This window comes from Onychomys torridus, chromosome 3 (genome assembly GCF_903995425.1).
Source record: "Onychomys torridus chromosome 3, mOncTor1.1, whole genome shotgun sequence".
Taxonomy (NCBI): domain Eukaryota; kingdom Metazoa; phylum Chordata; class Mammalia; order Rodentia; family Cricetidae; genus Onychomys; species Onychomys torridus.
The window spans coordinates 62,599,069-62,614,513 of NC_050445.1; positions in this window are offsets into that span (position 1 = coordinate 62,599,069).

The following is a 15,445-nucleotide window of genomic DNA, read 5'->3' on the forward strand; positions in this document are numbered from 1 at the left end:
CCATGTAGTAACAAACCCAGCAACAAAAAATAGAGTTCATCAACAAAATATAAGATATTGTTTTCATTTTACTGCTGTGGTGGTAACACAGGAGTTATATCAAATAATGTGGCAAAGCTAGGAATTATTTATTAGCATATTGCCTTCCATAAATGTAAATGAATGCTTTAATATCTAAGTTTGTTTGTTGAATGCAATTCCAGAAATTTGATCTATTTCACAAAGCTATGCGTTTCTGGCCAGTTTCTGTCCCCCAAATATACTTTGACATTTGGTAGAATAGTATTTCATTGAGTCTTTTCCATTTAAATTTATTTCCAAACATAATAACTTTGTTTTGGATTAAAATTTAAGGAAAGTACTTCAAAGGACAAAAACCTTTTGGAATGTGTATGTCTTATTAATTGCTTACAAAATGACTCATCCACACTCTCTCACAACTTGCAGGTTAATTCCTTAAATCAGTTCTTCTCACAATATCACCTCAAGCACGAAATCCAGTGTCCAAGAAGCTGATATTTACACAATGTTTGTTGCTTTCTACAATCCAGCCTAAGCGATCAGTCTTGCAGTTCTATGTTCAGTATTCTGACTTCTGAACATTGACACATGCATTTCCCTCAGCCTTAAGCCTCTTCCTTTCTGCTCCTTTGTCTTAACACTACTCAAACTCCTAGACCCATCCTAAACCCAGCCCATGGACTGGGCATCCCAGCATCCTGTAAATGCTCAAATGGTCGGAACCATTTTAGTACTTACACAAAATTCCCAAGGTTATTGGTTAAATGTTATAGGTATCTAGCTGGAGTCCTCCCAAGTCACTGCCCACACTATTAAGGCAGAGTCTTTTATTTAAATACAAGGCTCACCAATATGGATAGTGAGGCAAGCCAAACTGCTTTGATGATTCTCTTGTCTACCATCTGAACACAAGAATTACAGGCGGGCCTCCAAGCCTGCTCTGCATTTATGTGGGATCTGGGGATCCAAACTCCAGTCCTCATGCTCGTACAGCAAATGCTTTATCCACTGAGAAATGTTCCCGGGCCTAGAGTATATACACACACACACACACACACACACACACAGAGAGAGAGAGAGAGAGAGAGAGAGAGAGAGAGAGAGAGAGAGAGAGAGAGAGGTGCATGCATGAGACATCATGCATGTGGAGAGGGTCAGAGAATCATTTAGGAATTTGGCCTACCTCAGATTCCAGGGACCTAACTCAGATCTCCAGTCTCGTACAATCAGTGCTCTTACCCAACAGGCCCTTATCTTAATAATTTTTAATGACTGTATGTTTCATGAATCTTAGAAATAATCTGTATTTACTTTCCTGTGGGCTGTGGCTATAACACATACACACACATACACACACACACACACACACACACACACACACACAAACTCACTCGAGCCGTCTACAACATGACCAACACTTGCATTTTGCTCTCAAGGACCTTAGAATCTCACTGAAAATTTGAAACGTAAAAAAATGAGTTTATGTAATGTTAACTAGTGACCACAGTTTTAACAGCAGTTTAAGTCAATAATATAGGAGATGCAATAATCCCTAACATGCTCAGGAAAATGTACTAACATTAATTAATATGAAAATTCTCAAAAGGAAAGTGATTTTAGGCCAGTGTGTCTCATAGATAGGGGTCATTTCTATGGGGAGATGGAGGAACCATTGAAGAAAGTACCTGTGGTTGTTTCAATGGAATGTGGGATCTCATGGATACTTTGAATATCTGATTGTGGTTGGCAAGGTACCAACCAATGAGACACTCACTAAAACAGTCAAAGTATATATATAAAAAAAGGAACCATTGACTAAAATCTCAACACTATGTATTTTACAGTCAGTTTATTTTCAAAAAATAATACAGTAATCATTACAGTATACTAAAACTGAAATTTAACTTAGTGTTTAAGTAATTTTGAATGTGCTGATTGGTGAATAAAAATAATAGGTCACCCAAGTGTCACAGCTGTGAGTCATGTAGAACCTGAGGACCAGCTGCCTAGATTTCATCCCAGCTCTGATGATTCCCATCAACAGACAATACTCTCTGCCTCAGTTTTCTGGTCTGTGAAATTTAGATGCTGCTATAATCTCTTTCTTATAGAATTTCTGTTGAAATTAAGGTGTTGAAACATATAAAACATGTTAGTAGTGTTTAGCAATGCAACATTTTATATAGATATCATCCATTTTATTGAAAATGTTGATTACTTGATATATCATTTAAATTTATCAATTAATCTTGTGTTAAATTCCTAAAAGCAACAGTAATAAGTATAGTCTTTCAGATTTGAAATCATGAAATGTTAGTTTGTCATGTGCCAGTGACAATATTAGATCTGCTCTATGGTAACTCATTGACGAGTTGTAACCTTTGGATCACATCTTTAGGCAAATACATGGTCTGTGATCTAAGAGTGCTGAAAAGGTGGAAATCAGACCCAGACTTCAGCCTTTTTCAAAATGTGTCCAACCAAATGCTGAATGAGTGCTGGCACCATGTATCATCCAATGAGACCTGTCAACACCCTTAGTAACATAAAGCTGTACTTCCATGACTACAGAGAAGCTGGCTAGCTCTCTGCACATTCTAAATAAACATACAAAAGGCTAACACAGCACCTTGCCCAATGCACACACTCAGTGACTGTTTGCTGAATGGATAAAAACAGGCTTAAGCCATTAGAGTAACTATTAGGCTTCAATTGCTCCCTGGGCAGCCTTTTCTCCTCCTAAATATCATGTTTCATCATGTGAAAGCAGGCCTCCAAATGATAACAAAAACATGGTTTTTAAAAAACCTTTGAAAACAGTACCCTGGTTTGTTGGAAAGCAGAAAGTGTTGTTTTAATTTGTGTTCTTAGACTATCTCACAGTGGTTCTTTGTATGTATTTTGCAATCTGTATGGTCTAATTTTTACATAGTCCAGATAGTTCCAGTTAAAATTTCCACTTACCATGAATTAATTTGAGTGAGTTTATTTTAAGGATGAAATTAGCTATTGAATTTGTAGAAACAATTTCTTAATTGATTTGGATGTTGCAACTATATTTTTGAAAGGCCATAAATGTCAGTCTTATGCATTAGACTTGAAGTTGGTTCTACTAGATTTTATTTTATCTCTGAACCCATTTTAAGTTAAACAGTAAGTATCCAAACAATCAACAATAAGTAGCGAAACCATCTATTGAACTTATATCTCTGAGTATTTCATATTAATTAATTCATTTATCATCACAAACCTTTGTTGTGGGATAATCTTTTAGTACACTGTGAAGATGTATTGTTTCAACTGATGTAATAAGAAGCTGAATGGCCAATAGCTAGGCAGGAGAGAATAGGCGGGACTTCTGGGCTGAGAGAGGAAGTCAGAGGGATGAATCTAGGCACATAGGGATTTGTCATAAAGATGCAGAGAAAACAGAATATGCAGTATGGAGATGAAGTAACAATCCACATGGCAGAACATAGATTAAAAATGTGGGTTAATCTAAGTTATAAGAACTAGTTGGAAACAAGGTTATAAGCTAAAGGCCAAGCTTTCATAACTGATAGTAAGTCTCCATATCATTATTTGTGGGTTGGCTAAGAAGAAAGTACTACTACAAATCTTCATTCCATTAACTCACTTATATAAATTGATTCCTTTTATCCTTACAGTAGGTGTATTATTGCCCTCATCATGTTACAGCTAGGAAAGCTACCTGTCATCAGGTAAGGTGCAGCTAGCACTGGGTGTAAAACCTTTGCCCTGTGTAGATACTGCCTTAAGAAAAGTACCTGAGATAGGACAAAGTTAGAGTGAGTCCAAGGTCAGTCTGTAAATGACCCATGGAGGAGAAGAACACGATCCAGGCTTCATCATCACTAAGCTGATTCTATCAGCTGCAAGTCCCTGGAGTTCTTACAGGAAGGCACTACCTATATGCTGAGCCATGACAAGTCTGGGGTTCTTAGGCCAGCCCTCATATCTAATGGATGGCACTTAGCCATTTTTCAGGCCCAAGGCAAACTGCTTATTATTCAACAAGCAATCACCAAAGATTTCTTTAGCCCACATCCTGCCAGGTGCTGAGGATACCACAATAAACCACAAAGATTCTCATGCCATGAGACCTTATAGCATTCTTTTGAACACAGATGTAGGCATCAACAATGTAAATATTGATGCTTTAAGTTCTGTCTCCATTTATATTATCCTGAGGCTGGATATAAGATTTCTAAGACAGGGCCAACTGTTTGTACTTACCTATACCTGCCTGAATCAGCTGCCTTCTCCTTGATCTTTTCCCTTTCTACAGTGATGCAGCCAATGAATAGCACCTTACACTTGTTAGACTGGTGATATAGGCAAAGAACCCCAGGAGAATCTAAGAGTTCATAGAGAAGAGAGATAGTTGACCTATTACTTCTCTACCAAGAGGGAGAGCAAAATTTTATGCTCTCTAATGTTTATTTATGGCTTCTTTATCATGTGTCCATAGGTATATGGATTAATGTCTGAGACTTCAATTTTATCAATCAATGTGCCTGGTTTTGAGTCAATACTACACTGTTGTTATTACTAGCTCTATAGTACAACTTGAAATCAGAAATAGTGATACCTCCAGCAGTTTTTCAGGATTATTTTCTCTATCCTGTAGTGTGTGTGTGTGTGTGTGTGTGTGTGTGTGTGTGTGTGTGTGTGTATGTTTCTATGTGAATCTGGAAATTGTCCTTTCAAGGTCTATGTTTGCTTGGGAGAGCAGGCCCTGCACCTCACCAGGGCAGCACAATAGAGCCGACCCTGTTAGCAGAGGTGTGGGTGAGCCAGCACTGAAAGTGTGAGCATGGGAAAGTTATCTCCATTTCTCATCTGTCTTGTGGTGGCATGGGTGAGGGAAAGAGGCCCTCCCAATGCCTGAGGCAGGTGAGAGAGCTGGCGTTGACTCCCACCACCTGCAACACTTGAGAGAGCAGACCCTGCACCTCACCTGAGTACTGCCTGAAACAGATGAAAGAGCAGACCCTTCCCCTTAGCAGCTGCAGCATTCAGAAAATAGGCCCTGTCCCTCAACTAGGTAGTGCAGCAGAGCTCCCAGTGATCAGAGGTGAGGGTGACCCAACTTCCATGTTATAAGCAAAGGAGAGCTCTCCCCACTCCTCATCAGACATGTGGTATCATGGGCAGAGGAGATATGCCCTCTCCCTGCCTCCCATCCATCAATGCCTGAGACAGGTGGAGCTGACCCTGGGGTCATAGAGTGGGAAGACTAACCCTACCCCTTACCAGCTACAGCACTCAGAAGAGTGGCCCCTGTATCTCACTTGGACAACACAATAGAGCTGGCCCTAATGGTATAGATTTCAGAGAGCTGACCTGCGGCATGAAAGCAGGAGAACTGGCTCCACCCCTTGCTTATTGCTGCAAGAGGAGAATAAGCCAGGGCAATGTGGAAGAGCCCACACTGAAGGTGAGCATGGTGGATAACTGGTAGGCTGACCAACCCTGCAAACAGCCAGAACTAGGGCTGATAAGTTGGCCCACCCCAACATCCACTCCATCTATGATCTACCAGAGCATGTGAAGGGACTAGTCCTGCAGATCCAAAGCTGCAGGATCTCTACAACACAGGGCAACAACAGGATATCCAAGAAGAGTCCTAGCGAGGGCCCAGCATCTATAGTGTAGAAGAAACCAGAGGCCTCCAACCACACCAATGACTCTTTGCAATGAACACTGTTGCAAGTCATAATAGATGGACAAAGGGAGTTACTATATGACTCACTGTGTCACACTGTTGCTACTATGGTGAGATTTTTTATTTTTCCTTTTTTCCCCCTTTTTCTCTAAAATTTGTTTTATTGGGGGTGAATACAGGGACAGAGGGTGGATATGAAGTGATAGGGAAAATGAATGGGATCAAGATACATGATGTAAAAGACCCATAGAATAAATAAAAAGAAAAAAAGATGTGTGTTGGAATTTTGATGGAGTCTATAGATTTGCATTGAGTCTATAGATTGCTTTTGGTAGGATGGCCATTTTTACTATACTAATCCTACCAATCTGTGAGCATAGGAGATCTTTCCATCTTCTGATATCTTCTTCAGTTTTTTCCTCAGTGTCTTAAAGTTTTTATCACACAAGTCTTTCACTTGTTTTTAGAATTACTCCAAGATATTTTATATTACTTAAGGCCATTGAGAAAGGTGTTATTTCCTTGATTTCTTTCTGAGTTGGTCATTTATATATAGAAGGACTACTAAATTTTGTGAGTTAATTTTGTGTCCAGCTACTTTGCTGAAAGTGTTTATCAGCTGGAAGAGTTCCCTGGTGAAACTTTTATGGTCACTTATATATACTATCGTATCTTCTGCCATAAAGATGCTGTGACCTTTCTGAACCAATACAACATGGCAAGGAATTGAAATATGTCCCAGTGTTAGCATCCAACCTCACAATGGGTTCAGAACCAATACAGATGGACTTAAAGGTTTGAGAAGCAGTGTGTAAAGTGTCTAATTTTGTTAGTGTATATATGAATTGCTCATGCCATCTGGAGGATTTTCATCATATTGTTTGCTTTCCCTAAATTCATGTATACCATTCTATTGTCAATTTATTAAAAACTGTTGTTTTCCAAAAAAAAAAGATACTGTGACTTCTGCATTTACAATGTAAATAGATTTTAATGGGAGAGGGGTAACTATAATCATAATACATTATATAAAAACAATCTATCTTCAGTAAAAGAACAATGGAAAAAATACTAAGGTGAGAGACAGAGGAAGGCACTTGAGGTGTGTCTCTGGCCTCCATATGCACACACATACACACATCTGTACACACACATGTTTAAGAAAGGAGATGAGAGACAGCCACATATCTATATTAAATTGTTAATAAGTCAACATGACATATATAGTGAAAACTAAAAACAACTCTAAGAGCAAATAAAGATGATGTAACTACGTGGAGAGTCAAATCTGTCTACAAAATGGACGTGTACAGCACTACAGCCTCATTATTTTTAAGTCAATTCTGTGATCTTCAAGTTGGTGTTTAGCTTCTTTGCAATCCTAATCAAAATCTCAGTGGGCTTTTCACCAGTAATTGGCCAACTCATTCTACAGTTCTTACAGAGGTGTGTTTGAGCTAGAACCAAAATAAACTTGAGAAAGGAAGATGCAAAAGAAGATGTGTCTGTCTTCCACACTTATAATGAAGCAATAGTAATCAGGGCCATGTGGAGTCACGACAGACAGAAAAAAAATCAATTGGTGAGAATGGAGAGTTCAGAAATAAACTCACACGTACATGGACAATTGATTTTTGACAAAGGTGCAAAAGAAATCCAATGAAGGAAAGATGATGCTTTCGGAAAATGAGCTAGTATGTTTGGACCTCTACATACAAAAGTAAACTTCAATCACGTGACTTTAGAAATTAGGTTAAGGACCTAAACTAAGCCTAGATGATAAAACTTCTACAAGGAAATGTGGAAGAAAAACTTAATGTCCTTGGGGAAGACTTCTTTTCTTTTTTAAGGAAAAAATACTTTATTCTGGCTTATATTCCAAGGGGACAGAGTCCACAAAAGTGAGGAAGACACTGAGTAGGCCACAGGAAGCTGTCCGATCATGTACACAGGAAGATTCTTTAAACATACCTGTTGTTCATATACATGGGGCCAGATGAAAATTATAAGCTTCTCTTTAAAAACAACTTTTAGAAATAAGAACATTGATCATAAGCTGGCAGAAATATTTTAATATTATACATCTGGTAAAGAATTTATACACAAAATAAATGAAAACCTCTCCAGTTATTATAAAGGAGAAATCATGCCAGCCAATAAAGAAGTTGGGCAAATTCTTCACTGGAGACATATGAATAGTAAGTGCTCCCATAAAATTCGTTCAAAAGCATCAGTCACAGGGGATTGATTAATTAAGTACATGAAGTTCTAGAATAAGGAAGCATTTTAAGTGTGACTCTACCACTTCCTAGCTTGGAAGTAGAACAACAGAAACTCTCATCTACTCTTGGTGGGAAAGCACACTAAAACAAAAGGCATTCAGAAATTTTTTAAAAGACTAAATACACATCTAGTACATGTCCCATGTTTCCCTGACATCCAAAGGGAGAAAAGATAATAAATCTACACAAAGATTGTTAGTGAAATACCACTCAGCCATATGGATCCACATACAGGATGACTGCAGTGGCTGCTGGTAAGCCTGGCTACCTCAGTCTCCCCAGTAACTGGGGACATTTGAGGATTCAGGATTCCTCATGTATGAGCTTGCACAGACTCATGGCTGCCACAACCCGCAGGGTGAAGAGCAGACTGGTGGAAAGGAATCTCTGTTCACGATGCTCCACTATGTGCCAGAGGACTATCTGAGATACAGAGGAGGAGAAAATGGTGATACAGCTTTTACACTCAGAAAAAAAAATTACAAAGACCATCCATCCATCCTATGAATGACATTTAGACAAGTATTCTGCTGCATCATCCCAAATAAGAAAGTGCTCTGGCCATGCTGGTTAGAGGCAGGAGGAGATATCCTTAGGAGGAAAGAGAATCTATAGCAACTTTTAAGGAAATGTAGATTCTAAGAGAGAAAGAGATGAGGAGAAAGAATCAAACATGTTATGCAAAGTCCCAGGGTATCCATGTGAGCATGAATATATATTTATGTTGAACTAGAACACCCACATGTTGGTCTTAATGGGAATAGAGGAAGATGGTCAGCTCATGATAAGGCTTATTGCAGGGAAGGGTAAGCTAAGGTTTAAGGGGTGCTGATGACCAAGGGTCTAGAAGAGCATAGGAATGACCTGACACACAGTAAGGGACCGGCATTGATTATAACCAAGGAGCCAAATGATCCAAGGAGCATGTTAGAAAAATTAGAAATACATTTATGTACATGATAACCTAGAGAGGCATGTCCCAGCTCTGTGAAAGCACACTGAAAGCTGAAACATTTTTGTAATACCTGTAGAGCTAAATTGCAGTCCTGACAATGTATCATTTTCCTTCTTTCTTCTCAAAAGAACGCTAATGTGCTAAAATGGTTGCAGAATGCCCTTCCCCTCACTCTTCAAGAGTGAAGACTCATTCTGCCATTTTCATCTGAGGAGCATAGTGCTTCACGGCTTCTCTGTGAAACTGGGTACCCCTTATTTTCAGCTGATTGATTAAAAATCATTGCTATTTTTGTGACTTAAGTTTTAGGATGGAGAAATTGAGGAGGGTTCATTTCCCAAGAAGTCCAAGGAGTGAGAGTTGGAGGCTAAACCTTTAAGGTTAGAGGAAGCTGTGTTACCTGATGAAGATAATGGAATGACTTAATAGCTTTCCCCAGTGGATGCGGACTTGTCTCAGGATTATCTCACTATGTTTTGCTCCCTAATAGAGGTGATACATGAATGAGTATGTCATCACAGTAAAGAATGTTCTATCTCCAACCTTCCCACCTATAATAAACACATAGTTTTGAACCATGATGCCAAGGAATGCCACCAAAATAATTGTTTTACTTTAGGTGGTAATGCTGAGGTCATTTATTAAAAATTAAAATTACATTTTTCCAAATCATTTTGTGGTGGTCCAATTTTGATTTAGGTGTGTCTCAATCATGTGATATGCAGAAGAGGTAGAGGTCTAGGGAATGTTGGGTTATATATTCAGGTTTTATTGTTTTCTTACCTTAATTGACAAATAATTAAAAATGTATTCAATATGGATTTTATATATACGTGTGTGTGTGTGAACATTTTGAAATAATTAAATTAACACACTCGCTATCTAACATACTTATCCTTTCTGATGGAAAGAACATTTAAAAACTATCCTCACGGCAGTCTGCAGACATGCATCATCACATCATGACAAATAGTTGCTGGACTGGGTAGGAGATCTCCAGACCTTCTCCTGCCCAAAGGAAATCACTCCCCAAACATCTCCCATTCCTGCCCTGTCCTGACCCTGAGAGCTCAGTGTTCTACTGGTTGATACTCTGAGTTCACTGTTTTAGATTCCACATTGCTGTGCAATCACGTACTATCTGTGCTTGGCTTTTTCCATTTTGCACAGTGTGTTGTTTACTGATATTATGGCAAAGCATAGAATTTATGTCCTTTTAACAGCTGCATAGTGTTCTGTGGTGTATTTGCATCATATTTTTCTCCACTTACCTACTGATTGCTTGCCAGTAAATTCTGTAATTTGGCTTCGTGAGGAATGCTATAAAGCATGACGGAGTGCAGACATCTCCTCAACATACTGACTTCCAATTCCTTTGACCACGTGGACTTGCTGGAATGTGTGGTCATTCTCTGTTCAATTTTGGGAGGAACCTCCAGATTGTTTTCCACAATGATTTTCCTAATTTATGTTTTCACCAAGCATGTTTATGTGAGAGTTCACTTTTGGCTATACCCTTGTATCATTTGTTGTTGTTGTGTGATGAAAGCCATTTTTGAGGGTGTGATCTCTCATTGTGACTTGAACGTCATTTTTGATGATCAGTGATGATTACACTCTATTGTGTAGCTGCTGACCTGTAGCATGCATCTATCTGCTGGAGAAATGTCCACTCAGCTGTTGGCCTACATTTATAATTGGACGGTTTGTTTTCTTACTGGTCTGAGTACTTTATGTATTTTAGATATCTACTTCCCATCTGACAGATGGCTTATGTCTTTCCTGGGCTTCTGAATGTGCTTCCTTCGCTCTATTTCTTGTTGTTGTTGCTGCTGTTTGTTTTGTCTGTGCAGAAGATTATTTAGTTAGCTATGAACCTATTTGTCTTTGTTTGTTTGTGAGGGTTTATGGGTGTGCACACTTCAATCTAAGGAATTTTTGCTAAGACAAATGTTTCTGTATGTTTTCTTCTAGCAGTTTTGTAGTTCCTAGGTCTTATGTTCAGCTCTTTGACCCACTGTTAGTTGGTTTTTGTACATGGACTAAAATGAATGCCCAGCTGGCTTGTCTGTGTGTAGAGAGCTCTGCTATCACCAGTCACTAGGAAGGTCAACCTTTCTCCACCCTGTGGTTTTGACCATTGCTGAAGACCAGGTAGCCAGAATAGAGAAGCTTATTTCTGGACTTCCTCAATTCCATTGGTCCACTTGTTCATTTTATTTCTATGGCGTGCCATGCTATTTTGACAACCCTAGCTTTGCAGTATATTTTGGAATAGATTGTCTGATGCCTCCAGCTGTGTTCAGGGCCTTTTGTGTTCTGTACACATTCTCAGTTTGTGAAAAATGTCATTGAAATTTTGACTGCCCTTTCTCTGGAGGTATAGATTGCTTGAGGCGGTAGAGTCATTTTTTACAATATCCCTTTTGATTTTCTCACTTAAGACACAGAATTTACCATGTAATGACTGGCAATCCAATGAGGCAAGCAAGTGTCAGGGACAAGCTCAGCTGCGTGAGCTTAGGACAGAAGGCAGTACCCTCAGCAAGAAGACAGTTTGGGAATTTTGAGTAGCAGTTGAATTCTGTCACTCAGGTTTGTCTGACAGTTCAGTATTACCCTCTGAATTGATTCTTAAAAGGTGAATGGTTTTTAAACTCCCCTTCTGTTTTCAACATGGGTGTAGCCACATGGCTCTGCAACTGTTCATCAGGGGGTAACCAAGGTCTTCTCCAACTGTCCCTGACCAGGAGCTTCCCAAAAAGAAGTGCATAAATTGAGCTGCTTAGGTAACAGAAATACACTGCCTCACATTTTTTTAACGTTAAGACGCAAAATGAAAGTACCAAAAACCTTCATTCTTTCAGGGCTGTGACTGGAATCCATTCCAGGCCTCTCAGCTTCCCACAGAGGCAGTGCTCCTCTGCCCCAGGCCTCTTAGCTTCCTGTGGTGTGGTACTCCTCTGCTCCAGGCCTCTCAGCTTCCTGTGGTGTGGTGCTCCTCTGCTCCAGGCCTCTCAGCTTCCTGTGGTGTGGTGCTCCTCTGCTCCAGGCTTCTACAATCCCTATGTCTTCACACTATCTTCTCCATTTAGTTCTACATCCCCTTCTCTGAGGACACAGTAAGATTTGAATTAATGACCTTATCTTAATGTGATCACATGCAAAGACCTAATTTGAATAAAAGGTGATAGTCACAGCAGCAGCTAGATGTGAGGACCTCAACGTCTTTGAGAGGAACACAACTCAATGCATAACACCCACCTTGACCAGCCATACCATTCAGCACAGTACAGCCCTGGCACCAAGAAAGTTGTGTGCTCTGGGGTGAAACAAGTCAACTTGGAAGCAAAAATGTAGACTGAGGAGAAATACAACTAGTTTTTTTGTAAAGACATTGAATGGGGCTTAGTGGTCAGGTATGTGTTTAGTGCATGCACATGAGGCTCTTTGTCCAATGTCTGTCACTCCTTCCCCCAAATTATGATGGGTGGATCAAGCCTCTTTGGCTATAGAGTACTAGAACCCACTTGCTGAAAGAGTCTGCATAAAGTTTGCTGGACCTAAAATCAGTCTAAAGGGAATTCTGTTACTTTATTAACGTTCCCATTTTCCTTCTCAGAACTTGATGTGGTTTCTTTTTGAAATCTTTTGAGTTGAAGCGAAGACTCTTTGGGTAAGGTATTTGCTGTGCAAGATTGATGACCTGAGTTGTGATCTCCAGCACCCACATAAAAAAGAGGTTCACAGCATTTCTTTGACTCCCTGGAGTTCATTGATCATCTACTCCAACCAATGAACCAACTGGAGAGCTCCAGGTTTAGTGAGAGACCCTGTCTTTGGGATGGGAGGGGGATGTAGGGCTGTAGAAATGGCTCAGTAGTGAACAGAGCCTATCATCTTCCACAGCACCTGAGTTTGGTTCCCAGGATGCACTGGCAGCTCACAACCATCTAGAACTTCAGCTTTGGGGTCAAGGGGAGGGATCTGAAACCTCTGGGCTCCATGTGCTAAAAATGATGAGAACAAACCTCTTAAAAAAGTAAAACAGAGTATTAGCAGAAAACACCTGGTGTTGACCTCTGACCTCCACATGTACAAACACACACTTGTAAAAGCACTCACATACACATGTATTCACATAAGCAGTGCATATACCACACACAAAAAGATTATATAAATTAGGATAAAACAATAAAATATCTATTAAGAATATGATTGCAGGAAATTGATTTTAGTTTGGCGTGAGATTTTGTTTACGTTGAAGAAGGAAGTAGGTATTTTGAAACTGGTGAAGGCTTTTATTTTCTTTTTTATTGCCAGAAGGGTCACTATTAGGAAGTTGGTGTAATTAAATCTAATTAGTAGGAAGGAATCACTAGCAAGAAAAAAAAAGTTCTCCATAAAAAGTTTTGCAAAATCTTATGCAGCTACATGAAAGAAAATCCTCCGAGCTTAGTGTACAGCCTTCTTGTATTGGCATTGACCTTGTAACATGGGTCTGATATTCAATGCTCCCCCACAAAGCTCATGTGTGGAACAATTGCTCCACAGCTGTTGGGCCTGTCTGTAGGGAGCAGAGGCTGTAGGATGCAGGGCCTACCCACAGGAAGTAGCCCAACCTGAAAAGTTATCTTGGGGACTCAAGCATTCATCCTCTCTCTTTCTCTCTGCTTCCCAGACCCACAATATAAATAGCTTTGCTCCACCAGCCCAACCCACATGATATTTTTCTTGCCCCAGGCCCAGCAATAATAGAGTCAAGTGGCCATGGATTGAAACCTTAGGGAAAAGTTAAATTTCTCAAGACATTTTGCCACAGCAACCCTAGGCCAAAAGACATCCTTTATAAACAGAGGAACCTATTTGTAAAGCAAGATTCAGAATTTTACACAGCTAAGCACAGAAGCCAGACTGGCTGCCCATCCATGTTAGCTTGCAACTTAGATTTCTTGCACTCTAAGATCAGTTACAGAACAATTGCCCAACTGTACCACATCCTCCCGATTTCTATGAGCGCCAATAACAGCCAAGTAGAGTAACACCACGGGTGTGCCTCTTGTTTTGCTTTGTGTTGACAAAGCCTAGACTCTGGAGAAAGCATTGAGCTGCGAGTAATGGTCAAATCTTGTTGCTGCCAACTGGTCCCTTCCTCTTCACATTCTCATCCTGTTGAATTGCTGTCCTTGGCTTTGACACTTTGCCTTTCAGGCACAGCTCTCAGCATCAGGCATCCTGGTAGGGTTTGGAATGAAAGAAGAACTCACAGCAGCCAGCAAGCCCTACCCTCTCATCTCTGTGTTTCTTATTAAGAAGCAAGGCTAGGGCTGGAGAGGTGGCTCAGAGGTTAAGAGCACTGTTTGCTCTTCCAAAGGTCCTGAGTTCAATTCCCAGCAACCACATGGTGGCTCACAACCACCTGTAATGAGATCTGGTGCCCTCTTCTGACGTGCAGACAGAACACTGTATACATAATAAATGACAGCTGTCATCTTGGAGCAACAACTTTAAAAAAAAAAAAAAAAAAAAAAAAGAAGAAGAAGAAGCAAGGCTTTTCCAGGAGCCTAGTTTATCCCTTTTTGTCTAATCTCAGCCACCACCACCCCATTATAAACAAGGGACACAGAATAAGTGGCAAAAGGAGATGAGGATGGGGCATGAGCCAGGATGTCCTAACATCATGCACTTGCAGTAGCAAACAGCTAGAAACTAAGCTGCATCTTTTAAATCATTTCAACATGAAGTTTACCGTAGATGGACCCTTTTGCAATTGATCACTCTTGATTTCCATGAAAAAGACATCAAAGTTTATCTACACACTGCTAATAGGGGCCAACGTGAGCAATGGGTCACCAGAATCATGACTTTTGCTTTTTCATATAATTTCAGTCACAGCTAAGGAGCAGTCCTAAGTTTCCTTCTCATAATACTATTAGTGGGGCAGAAACGCCACCTGTATTGTAAACATAAATGTCCCTTAAGGACAGAGAACCCTTTAAATGTTTAAATGGATTCCCACGTGTCTTTTATTTATTTACTCGTGTGCTTCTGAATGTGTCATCTAACACTCCAGGGACCACCCCCAAACTCCTGAGAAGCAAAGGCTAGACCCCATCACTGTCATCACCGTAGCAACACTCATCTCCAATGACCAAGTCAAATACCACCAGCTTTGTGTAGGGAAAATAAAGGAAGCCAGACTTGGTGAATGGAACAAGTGTGAGAAGCTGGAGAGGGCAAGAGGCCACCAAGGAGACTGCTCGCCCGCCCTGGGGACAACCATAACTGTCACCCTTTGCTCCTCCAGTGACTAGAGTTCAGTCACGTGGCTTCTCGGTTCTTTCTTACCTTCCTTTTCCCATCACTGTTGCAGCTCTATACTTGGGCTCCACATAAGTGCGTGTGTGCCTAAGGATGGCTTAAGGTTCCTTTCCCAGGAGCACAGACTATGACCGCACTCCAGTGTAGGTTGTTCCTTCCACCTCAGATGTTGCCTCC